The following is a 12,656-nucleotide window of genomic DNA, read 5'->3' on the forward strand; positions in this document are numbered from 1 at the left end:
TTGAATCTGGGAAGAAGATTAAATAAACGGATGGATTAAGCTGGGACCACCCCCGGCGGACAAGTCCTCCCAGCTTCGACTTGTTCGACATTCAACTGGTTGTAGGGTCGGGGTAGCCGCAGGGCCCACCTGTTACTGAGCCGGTAAATTCCCCCCCCCCCATAAAAAACACAAAAAAACGACAAATTAACTCCCGTCCGCCCTCGCCAGCTCTGCGGGTTATTATCGGGCAATTACGAGAAAGGTCTGTTTGTGTGGGTTGTTGACGGAGGCTAGAATCAATTAACCAAACCGCATCGAGGAGTATTAATTGTTCCGAGACCTCACTACTTTTTACTCCCACAAAAATAATCAATAAATTATTATAATCAGAACGCAATTGCCTGATATCTACGATATAATTATTAATATAAATTTCATATCTTGCAATATTGAACTCAAAAAATATTTTTTTTATACCACAAGAAGAGTAAGAAATCAATATCATTTTAAATGTAAACACAAGTATAAATTCACGTGTACTCGTAATAAACAATGAAATATTAAATGCCCAAACTTTTCCGACTGTTAATTGGGTCACATAAGAAAATCTCAAAGGAAAACAAAGTTGTAACGAAATAATCTTGAAAAGATAGCCAATATCGATTCCTGATAGTAGGTTTTAAATATAAAAATATAGTTATAGTGACGCGTCAAGACTCTATGAGACAATGAAGACTAAATTACCCTTGTTTTGGTACCAGGGTACACAGTGCAGACGGACAACGAAGGGTCCGATAAATCGGCAGTTTCCCAAGGAAAGTACAAAAAGGGACACCCTGATCCTTTTTGTGACAGACAATTGCCAAAAACGCAGACCCATTAGATAATGGGTTAGTAATTAATTCAATAGAACTTTACTCTAGGAGAAAATCATGTTGATTAATGGACCATCGCAGAAACTAGTGACAGAACTACTAAACCAAAAGGATACTATGGCTCCTACTGAACTACAGACTCTGGAGGCATACGTATACACTCGGAACAGCAGAAAGAAGCCTGTGCAGTCATTATCAGCAAGAAGAAGAAACAGCGAAACATATCTTCTGTTTGTACGAAGTCCTGTGCAAGTTGGGATTCCAACTTCTGGGAGAAGAATAGCCAAGAACTGAAGGATACGCACAGAAGCCGTTAACGATGCTTTGTTATCTAATACAAATTCTGCGCAGAAACTAATGATAGAACTTCTAAACCAAAAGGACAGTATAGAAATGATAAATGATAGAGTGAGTGTGGGGTTCTATCCTTTTTAAAAAGGAAAGGACAGTATGGCTCCTGACTGAACACTACCGACTCCGAAGGCATGCGATGGCTCGGAGGATCAGACTATGGCTGGACACTCGAGAAGTATATGCATAGGCTCGGAAAGCAGAAACAAGCCTGTGCAGACATTACCAGGAAGAATAAGAAACAGCGAATCATATCTTCTGTTTGTCGAAGTCCTGTGCAAGTTGAGATTCCTGCTTCTTGGAGAGGAATAGCCAAAGCCTGAAGGATACACACAGAAGCCGTTAACAAAGCTTTGATATCTAATACAACGCCTGCGCAGAAACTAAAGGTAGAATTTCTAAACCAAAAGGACAGTATGGCTGCTGACTGAACACTACCGACTCCGAAGGCATGTGATGACTCGAAGGATCAGACTATGCCTGGATACTGAAGACTCGAGAAGCATGTGTATAGGCTCGGAACCGCGGAAACAAGCCTGTGCAGACATTATCAGGAAGAATAAGAAACAGCGAATCATATCTTCTGTTTGTGCGAAGTCCTGTGCAAATGTTGAGATTCCTGCTTCTTGGAGAGGAATAGCCAAAGCCTGAAGGATACACACAGAAGCCGTTAACAAAGCTTTGATATCTAATACAACGCCTGCGCAGAAACTAAAGGTAGAATTTCTAAACCAAAAGGACAGTATGGCTGCTGACTGAACACTACCGACTCCGAAGGCATGTGATGACTCGAAGGATCAGACTATGCCTGGATACTGAAGACTCGAGAAGCATGTGTATAGGCTCGGAACCGCGGAAACAAGCCTGTGCAGACATTATCAGGAAGAATAAGAAACAGCGAATCATATCTTCTGTTTGTGCGAAGTCCTGTGCAAATTGAGTTTCCTGCTTCTTGGAGAGGAATAATCAAAGCCTGAGAGATACGTACAGAAGCCGTTGACAAAGCTTTGATATCTAATACAAAACCTATAAACTAATGATCGAAACTACCTAGAAATTAATGATAGAACTTCTAAACCAAAAGGACAGTATGGCTCCTGACTGAACACTACCGACTCCGAATGCATATGATGACTCGAAGATCAGACTGTGGCTGGATACTGAAGACTCGAGAAGCATGTGTATAAGCTCGGAACCGCGGAAACAAGCCTGTATAGACATTATCAGAAAGAATAAGAAACAACGAACCATACCTTTTGTTTATGCGAAGTCATGTGCAAATTGAGATTCCTGCTTCTTGGAGAGGAATAGCCAAAGCCTGAAAGATACGCACAGAAGCCGTTAACGATGCTTTGGTATCTAATACAAAGTCTGCGCAGAAACTAATGATAGAACTTCTAAACCAAAAGAACATTGGCTCTTGACTGAACACCACCGACTCCGAAGGCATACGTACAGACTTGGAGGATCAGACTATGGCTGGACACTCGAGAAGCATATGAATAGGATAGGAACAACCTGTGCAGGCATTATCAGGAATAAGAAGAAACAGCGAAAAATATCTTCTGTTTGTGCGAAGTTGAGATCCCTACTTCTGGGAGAGGAATAGCCTGAAGGATACGCACAGAAGCCGTTAACAAAGCGTTGGTATCTAATAAACCGTAGAAACTAACGACAGAACTATTAAACCAAGGGGATATTACGACTGATGACTGGACTACGATTATCTTTTCCCGGGTACCTTTGCGTGCCCAATACCCTGGGATTTGGCTTTGCCTTTTTTTGTCTTGCTCTCATCCACATAGGATTGCTATTAGGACATGAGTGTCAGCAGCATATATTCTGTAAAAGAGAGGTCAAAACTGTCTTGTGTGACACCAGCCTGTATATGATCACTGTGCCCTGTCTAAAAATATAGCTCAACGATCGGAATTGTGTTTCAAAAACAAAAAATTATAAACCGGCGATAGGCCAAATTTAACATGGCGTCACGCCGAAATGCGCCCGATTCGGGACTTAAAGAGCGAGAAACGGCGGACCAGAGACGATCAGTGACGACCAAATAGAACGATTCATCAACTTTTTTATCACCCTGCTCCATTTGTTATGATTATATGCAGAGTTGTAAGATTTATCAATGTGAATGTTTAGTTCGATCATTACTGATCATGCCACCAGTGATCTTTGATGACATGATCGGTAACGACCAAACTACAAATTTCTGTTGAGTTCTTCCATTTTAAATGTAAATAGTCAGTCTGATTATGTTAATTTGGCAAAATAATACAAATGTATTAATTAAGAAATCTTGTCTCGATTGAATTTTTTCACATTTCATACAAGCTACTAGGATATGTTTGGTACTGTTTACATCTCAACATGAGCAGTTATTGTATTGAACTGTTAGCATAAATGAATAACAAATGTATGCAAAGTTGAGAGACCGATAAATAGATTTACATGAGAAATTTTCTTAAGAATTACCTTGAAGTTAAATGTGACTTTTCGCGAATGTTTACCCGTTTCTGTGAGAAAACATCGTGAATCGATATTTACATTTGGTGCCAGAGATACAGCGTCCATTAAACTATTATCTTCCGGTTCATGGTCGTTCACGTTTAACAGCCGATGAACTTAGTCCGTTAACATAATCCTGTCAATGTTTACGAATGAATAAAGATCAGGATTACAATCAATTCCTCGTCTGGATGTAGCAGTTGTAATGTTTATTCCTGACAAAGTTTAATTTAGCATATGTAACATATACTTCCCAAAACAAAGAATGTGTGGTTTGGTATTCCCCAATCATTCTTTTGGCTTTATGTACTTTTCCTAGTTTCTTAGTTAAATTTACTTGGCTTGATCCTTATTTTTTAAAAATGTAGGTCACTGAATGCTGTTTCTGTGATATCTAGATGCTCTAGGTATATCTCCATTGAGCGGTTGCTTAACATACGAAGTTAATATGGATCATTGTTGAAAGTGTTGTGTAGGTGGTTACTCAGATGCCAGAGACAGGTATAGACCTATCACTATGATGTTTACACTGTGTCCTTGTAGCAATGTACACGTTTTAGAATTTCCTGTCTGGCACGTCTAGATTTGGTTCTGTTTTATTTTGTGCAAAGGTCAATGAACTGAACGAGTATTCTTGATTTTGAGCCTATATCAATTATTTGATGGGCAGGCATCCTCTGGTCAGTTGGTCTGCTTTTTCACTGAATGATTACTTTGTCCTCAAGACGACAGATATTGCTAGGTTATCTATTCCCTGTTTTGGAGATTAGATGCATTCACCGACCCTCTCGGATGTCAAGTTTTTAAGTACTAATGCTTTTGACCTGAAATATTTTTCCCATCGATCTTTGGTGTAAGTGCTTTTAGTGGCTTCTCTTTGTGTTTTCGATGGAGGTTTGATAGAGTTAGTTAATTTTCAAACAGCAAAACAAACAAAATATACATTGATTATTATCCGAAGAAAGCCATCTGAGGGACAAAAAAATTCGTAAATAGTTTGAGCGTCACTGGTAATCTTGGTCCGTTTATTCTCGCCTTCTCTTGTTAATAAGTTATTCAGATGATTTTGATATTTCTTAGCAGTTCACGGGCTTTAAACAATTGGCTACTTATTGACAATAAGAGACTGTTTGTTGTTGTTTATTCTGTAGGCAAATTACTGCTTGTTGTTTTGTTTTCACTTGCCGGTTTTTGTCTTTCGAGTTGTTTACAAATGCCTTGTTGATTATATGTTTATATACCTAAGTTGTTGTTAGATGAATGAAAATGAACTGATCAAAAAAACTTGAATCATCCAATTAGCCATCAATATTATAGTTTTTAATTTAAAATGAGATCGAAAGCCGAAGCGAAAGAAAACATCGAGTTCTACGTCGAATGTTCGAGTAATATATCAGATTGATGAGGACGTTGACTCAATGATTTACAAAGTTAAAAAAAAATTATACAATATTAAAATCTACTATTTGTATAACAAATTGCCAAATAAATTAGTATAATAAATAAATATAAACGTCATACGTTTATCTCATACAGTACTGCCAATATACCAATCCATTTAACCTAAATTTAGCACATTGTCAGCAACACAAGTATAAATTTACAATTATCATTCTCGAGCGCAAAGAATATTGTATGGGGAGCTTTCCTTGATAAGGCACAAGCGTTTGATCGCGAGACTCCTGTACAATTTAATGCATGTCCTTCCAAATACTCTTTACCTAATACTCCGCTCTTATCTAACAGAGTGGTTCTTTCGGGTCCGACGAGGATCAGATTACTCCGAATACTGCTCTCTGGCTCCTCTACATCCTTTATACTGCAGATATTCCCACTAAACCTACCACCCTACTTGCATCCTTCGCCGATGATACAGCTGTACTATCCTCCAATTCCGATCATGCGGTTGCTTCGGACGATCTGCAGGAACATATCTCATGTATAGCAGATTGGTGTAGACAATGGAAAATGAAGATAAACGAAAGCAAGAGCGTCCATGTCACATTTACTCTCCGAAGTAAATCTCCTCTCACGATATACTACAACAACGTTCCTATCCCCAAATCCGACTGCGCTCGCTACCTTGGGTTCCACCTAGACTCACGACTAACGTGGAATCAACATACACGACTGACACGACAAAACCTAAACAGACGGTATGGTCTACTGCACAGACTTATAGGACGACAGTCTAAACTATCGACAAAAAACAAACTTACAATTTACAAAACACTACTACGACCGATTTGGACGTACGGAATAGAACTGTGGGCAACGTCTAAACCTTTCAATATCCAACGTCTCCAATATTTCGATCTAAAGTCCTCAGATCCATGAAATGCTCCTTATTAGGTCTCAAATGCTACCCTCCACAACGACCTTCAAATTCCCTATATCCAAAAATTTATTCCCAAAAAATTTACCAAGTTTCACAAAAAACTCTCCCACCATCCAAATAGTCTTGCCCAAGCCCTGTCCGATAGAACCCATCCCTACAACCCCATAAGGCGTCTTAAGAGGAAATGGCCCCGCGACCTCATTTCCGAGTAAACTGTAAAAAAAAAAAATAAACAAATTGAAGAGGGAGTGATAACATTGATTATTTTCTCCCCTCAATGTAAATAGTTGTACATAGTTATCCGCAAATTACATATTGTAAATAATAATTACAAATTGTAATAAAAATAAATAATAATAATAAAAAACAATTATCATTATAAATAAATCTAACCTGGCTTCTCATACAGTATAGCCAATACACCAATTTAACCTAAATATGGCTACAATGTAGACTCTATTTATTTTGTGACATGCAAACTATATTTATTAGTTTAAAAGATTAACAAATATGAACATCTTTTTATAATATTAGCCATGGTTTGAAAGTCAGATTATATTTATAGTGAACGAGATCTAGGATAATTCTACGTCAGAAATAAAACCTCCACCCCGTTATCCCATACAGTTCAGCCAATACCCCTACCAATCTAACCTAAATATGCCTGCACTATAAATTCAATTTGATTTTATGTCTTTTTTTTTTAAATATTATTGGCATAAGCCGTCAATATTATTAATTTATATTCAAAATAAGGGATAAGGCCAAATGAACAGAAAAAAACTGTTCCTTGGTCGAGTGTTTGAGGAAAATAACCGCTAACTCAGGACTCTGAAACTACAGTTAATAAATTATGAACATCTATTTTTCAACGGTTTCAAACATAGGCAAGTTACAAACTAATTTTACAGAGAACGAGATCTAACCAAACCCATTCGTCCTACATCAAAAATACAACCTCCATCCAGATATCCCATACCTCTGTACAGCCAATACACTAACCAATTTAATCCAAATATGGTAGCAGTATCAACTCCAGTTGGTCTTGACGCATAAATCAATATTACAATATTAAGTTTAAAAAAATCAGAGATAAGGGCAATTGGAAAGAAAGTACTCCTTTGTCGAGCTTTCGAGAAAAATATCCGCTGGATAAGTGCTTTTAAATTTTGTAATAATTGTCATAGTTAATAAATATAATGGTTGAGATGTGAAGTTGGTGTCCGAGTGGAACGCGGTCCCGATAGCTCAAGTGGTAGAGCAGCGGCTTATCAAGCCGAAGATCGTGGGTTCGAATCCCGCTCGTGCCATTGACTTTTTTATCTCATCTGTAAACCTTAATTAATTATAATACATTAATTGGTCAAGCGGACCTTGAAACTAGTGAATTTAAGAAAATAATAAATATAATGATCTATACATAACATTGAAACATGCAGTTTTAAGTATAATGAAATTATGAATTAAATTTACAGCGAACGAGATCTAGCACAACCTATATGAGAAACCTCCATCCATTGCAACCAATACTGATGTATTATATATATATATATATATATATATATATATATATATATATAACAACGATATATTGTAAACTCAATTTTGGTTTTTGAAAATTTCTTGTAAAAAATGTTATAGTTTTATAGTTTGTTGAAGTCATGAGGAGCAGTCTAGAATGAGGTACACCTTTTTCATTTTTTTGCCGACATTTCGACCTTAATTCGGGTCATCTTCAGGGACTGGGTTAATTACAAAACATATGTTGGTTGGAACAAATACAATACAGATGTAAATCATAATATAAATTATGTCAATATCATCTGTATTGTATTGTAAATGCTGTTAATTTCCGAGGCCCCTTCCCAAAGAAAAAGGCGTTACCAGCGCGCCCTCTGTTTGTATTCGATTAATCGAAGCCGACCGAAGTTAAAGCCAATTTGAAAGAAAGCACTTGTTCATCAAAAAAAGCTGCTCGATAAGGACTCTGAAACTGTATTTAATAATTGACAAGGTTAGCAATATAATATTGAAAAAATCAAGGATGGAAAAAAAAAACTTTTTCTCGGTCGTGTTTCCGAGGAAAACAGAGGATTAATCAGGACTATGAAACTATAGTTAATAAATTATGAGATTAACAAACATGATCAACGCTTTTAAATGGTTTGAAGAATAACGAAGTTCCAAAATAAGTTTACAGTGAACGAGATATAACAAGGCATATTTGTTCTATATCAAAAATATAACCTTTATTTGGTTTGCCCATACAGCTCAGCCCATATACCTACAAACGTAATCTAAATATGACTTCACTGTGAATTCAAAATGGTTTCGAAGGTATTATTGTTTTACAAGGCGTATATTTCGTATCAATATTATATTTTTATATTAAAAATTCAGATTCAGAGATAAAGTCAATTAGAAAGATATCACTTAATACCGTCGTCGTCCTTTCTATATAATTTACAAGGTTAAAAAAATGAATATTCATTTATAATGGTGTCAAGTATTTTATTTTAATTTCTCCTCCATCCGGTTATCCATTACAAGTACAAACAATGCACCTACCAATTTAACCTAAATACAGCTACACAATTTAATTTTTGAAATCTTATGTTTTCACACTTCTTGGGTATAATTATTATCAGTTCCCATTATTGTAACTTTATATTAACAAATCAGGGACAAGACAATTGGAAAGAAAACATTTAGTACCTTCGTGGATCTTTTGTTTTTCTTTCTTTATCATAAATATAACCTCCATCTGGGTATTTCATACAGTGCAGCTAATACACCAACAATTTAACCTACGTATTGCTACATTGTGAACTCATTTTCGTTTTGGTATCCATAAATTTAAATACACCCTTTTAACCTATATTTACCATAATAATGTCACCGGCAATATTCATAAATTTAAATCCATAAATGTCAACAAACAAAACTTACCATATAAACTAATTAATTTTAATTACAATAACAATAATAAGTAATGAATATAAAATAAATAATAAAACTTCAGGGCATAAATCGCCGAGGATAGCAGAACTGGAGATCGGAAACTACATAACTAAGTAGAAATGTGTTGTGATTAGTCGATGATTATTCAGAGATCGTGAGATGCGGTCTGGTGTGACGTAGGTTTTGCAAAAACATTTTCTTTATCGTGCCAACGTTTCGATCTTTATTGAGATCATCTTCAGGGCTCAACGAAGACAAAGAGAGTTTGGAAATGCATGGAGGCCCTGATGGGAGTCAGCGACACTAATGACCTGACCCTGGACATTCGGGGCATAGAGGCAACGAAAAGGTTGACACGTTGGCCAAAAAGGGAGCCAACATGGACTATATGGGCCCAGAACCCTATTGCGGCCTAGCAGCTTGCCACAAAATAGGATACATCTTAAAATGGATCCTTAACGAATCCAAAACCTGGTGGAACAATACTACAGGATGTAGCATACATCAGAAGGACCATCAGCAAACTTACAAAATAATTACTGGAAGGCAACCGCAACCAAACCAGGATTCTGGTTGAACTCCTGACAGGGCACTGCCATTTAAGAAAGCACATGCACCAGATAGGATTACAAACAGAAGAAACACTGTGAAGATATTGCCAGGAAGAGGAGGAGACCACAGAACACATTTTATGTTTCTGCGAAGGTTTGTGTAGGTGGAGGTTCTTGCAACTAGGACAAGAAAAACCACAACCAAGATCCTACACTAAGGAACCACTGGCAAAGCCGTGGAGGCTGGTTATTAGCCTGGAACTGGCCTCTGAGTTATAATAACAGTGAAGCACAATAGATCTTTTTAGGTCGAGGTGCAATAGGCCTTGTGGCCTCCTCTCTTATCCCTATCCCTATCAGGGCTCAAAGTGTTTGTTTTCTGCGTATTTCTGCCATTCTGTGTATCGTGTTGACAGTGCCCAATAATGACACATCTACACAGAAAACAACACTTTGAGCCCTGAAGATGAACACAATAAAGATCGAAACGTTGGCACGATAAAGAAAATACTATTCTAAAACCTACGTCACACCAGACCGCATCTCACGATCGCTGAATAATCATACATAACTAAGGTTGATCACCTCGCAGATAAGGCGGCTTTTTAAAATGCCGCTTATACATAAACGGCAGTTGTCCATGGACTTGACTCAGTTTCCGAGCTTCCTGTCAGAATACGAAAGTGGAATAGAAGTGAGGAGTGGGTTTAAAAATTTCTTATATAAGGCCGATGGCCTTCTGAGGCCAGCGGCATTTGCATAAAAAAGACTTTCCATTTTATTCGTAAACGCCGTGGAACTGAAGAAATGCGCCCATTTCACAATAATAACGGTCTTCCGGACAAGTACTAGTTCATAATTTTTGTAGTTGGTTGAAATTCTGTTTTATTTAAAAGCTGGTCCATTGGATAGTTAACGCTTATATTAGGTGAGAATTCTTTTCGGTATTCTTTTTTCAACATCCTGGGTATGGTTAATTTTCAAGGTTCTCTACAGGATATTTTAGAAAAACTTCAGTATAATTATAATCAATGAACTGCTTGATTCATTTCTAGAGAAAATTGTTTTCAAGTTCAAAACTGATTTTTTTTTCTCGTGATATTCTTATTCAATATTTATTCCCGTGGTCATGTCAGGAAAGTCAGCCAGTTTGCAATTTTACAGATACAGTTACTTCATGCTGTTCATTGGTCCATGACTGATAAAATGTTAAGAATGAATGTGACCAGAATGTTTGATATTTAGTGCTTCTTAGAATTATAAAAGCATAGGTCATATCATGATCACGGACACCTTGTAATGGGGGTGAGACCACGTAAGGTTTCGTTGTTTAGACAGACTGACAACTAAGCCAGCAAAGAAAGAAATACATATGTGGCATATGTTATTTATTGAAATGAAAGTATTTATTTGCGTGAATGTTATTAATTACCCCGAGGAATTCGAGTACTCTGACGGTTTAGTGAATGAATGTGCGAATATAATTTATTAGCGCGAATGGAGAGGTTTACCCGAAATTACCCCGAGGAATTCGAATACTCTGGGGGTTTAGTGAATGAATGTGGAATGTAATTTATTAGTGTGAATGAAGGGGCTTATCGCCAAATACCTCGAGGAATATCGAGTATTTTGGGTAGAAAGAATGAATGAGCGAATGTAATTTATTAGCATGAATGGTCGTTTATCCCCAATTACCTCGTAGGATTCGAGTACTCTGGGAGTGAATGAATATGCGAATGTAATTTATTAGCGTGAATGAAAGGGCATATCCTTAATTATTGTGTGGAATATGGAATACTCTACGGTAGTGTGAATGCTAACCAGACTTTCATCTTTTTATCTTTTTTTTGTGCATTTGTGTTTATTATTTGTCTTATCGTATCCACAATTGAGGAGGCCGTGAGGTATAGAGAGGCTAGCAATAGGACAAAGAAAAGAGAGAGTCGGTTACCGTTGCACTATAAAATATAGTCTTAGCTGGAGAAACATAAAAAGAAATTACTAGGAATAAAACGCGACAAAGGTAAGAAAATAAATGTGAAGCTAAGGAAGAGAGCTGGCAATGACCAATGTAGTTTGCTGGCCCTAAAACTAAAAAAATATGAAAATTTGAACAAATAAAACTATTATTGTGGGTCTTTGTGGATTATCTGTTTGTACTTTTGATCCCCTTGGGCTTCGACTGGCCCGTCTTTCACGGATGAAAAAGTTGTACGTTTCTCTAGGAAACTTTATTACAGCACGCTGGGCAGAATCGAACAACGACTTTGAAGATGATTTTGCTTGACGTGGACGGCACGTAGTTGACATCCGTTAAATGGCCGATTGCCATCGTTTTGCAATTCGATCCGCGAACCGAATGTCTTCTCATGAGCGATCCGCCGAAATTATTCCCTATTAGAAATTTCTAATCAGGTCGTTCACGCACTTTAAACGTGCCGTCGAGTATCACAGGACGAGGCGCGGACGGAGGCAACGCTCTGCTAATTGCTAAAGCTGATGATATTGACTATCTCTTCTGGAATAATTTAAAACGTCTTTTTTGACTTTCTCTACGCTACTATTTCAAATTTTAAATCGCTTATTTAAATAATTAATTTCACTGACTCATGATTTTAAGTAATTTCTTTGTTTGTTGTACTCTGGTATCATCATCATTTTCTCCATCCGATTGTCCTACTTTGTCAGTTTGTTCTCTTCGTATCCCGGCAGCCAAATCAACTTTATTTTATTTTCCTAGTAGTTTGAGTTAAGTTAGTCCCAGAGCACCTTGAGTTAACGGTGTAAGATTCAACAGTCTCCAGTCATGCTTATCTCTCTGATATACAAATATACACTTTTAAGTCCATTTTTGAGTATTTCTCGTGCACAGAATGTTATTGTATGGATCTCAGCTAGGAAAATTTATGTTACGGGGCTTAGAACTTTCGCTAGATCAAAATGTAGGCCTTTTAACCCCTGCCTCCACTCCATGTCCATATTTGAACTACCATAACAAGGCCCTTCTATTATTTTTAGTGTTTTTATTCTTAAGAATGTCTCTTGTTTTTATTTTTATTGGGAAAGATTTTCATTTTCAAA

The 12,656-nt window shown here is 37.0% G+C and overlaps 1 protein-coding gene across 1 annotated transcript in view; it reads left to right on the forward strand.

Annotated features, from left to right (window-relative positions):
- The window catches only part of LOC106661441 (probable 3',5'-cyclic phosphodiesterase pde-5), a 257,518-nt gene that overhangs the window by 202,149 nt on the left and 42,713 nt on the right, over window positions 1-12,656 (forward strand). The window lies entirely within an intron of this gene.

The sequence above is a fragment of the Cimex lectularius genome, unplaced genomic scaffold (genome assembly GCF_000648675.2).
Source record: "Cimex lectularius strain Harlan isolate CLEC.00 unplaced genomic scaffold, Clec_2.1 scaffold23, whole genome shotgun sequence".
Taxonomy (NCBI): Eukaryota; Metazoa; Arthropoda; class Insecta; order Hemiptera; family Cimicidae; genus Cimex; species Cimex lectularius.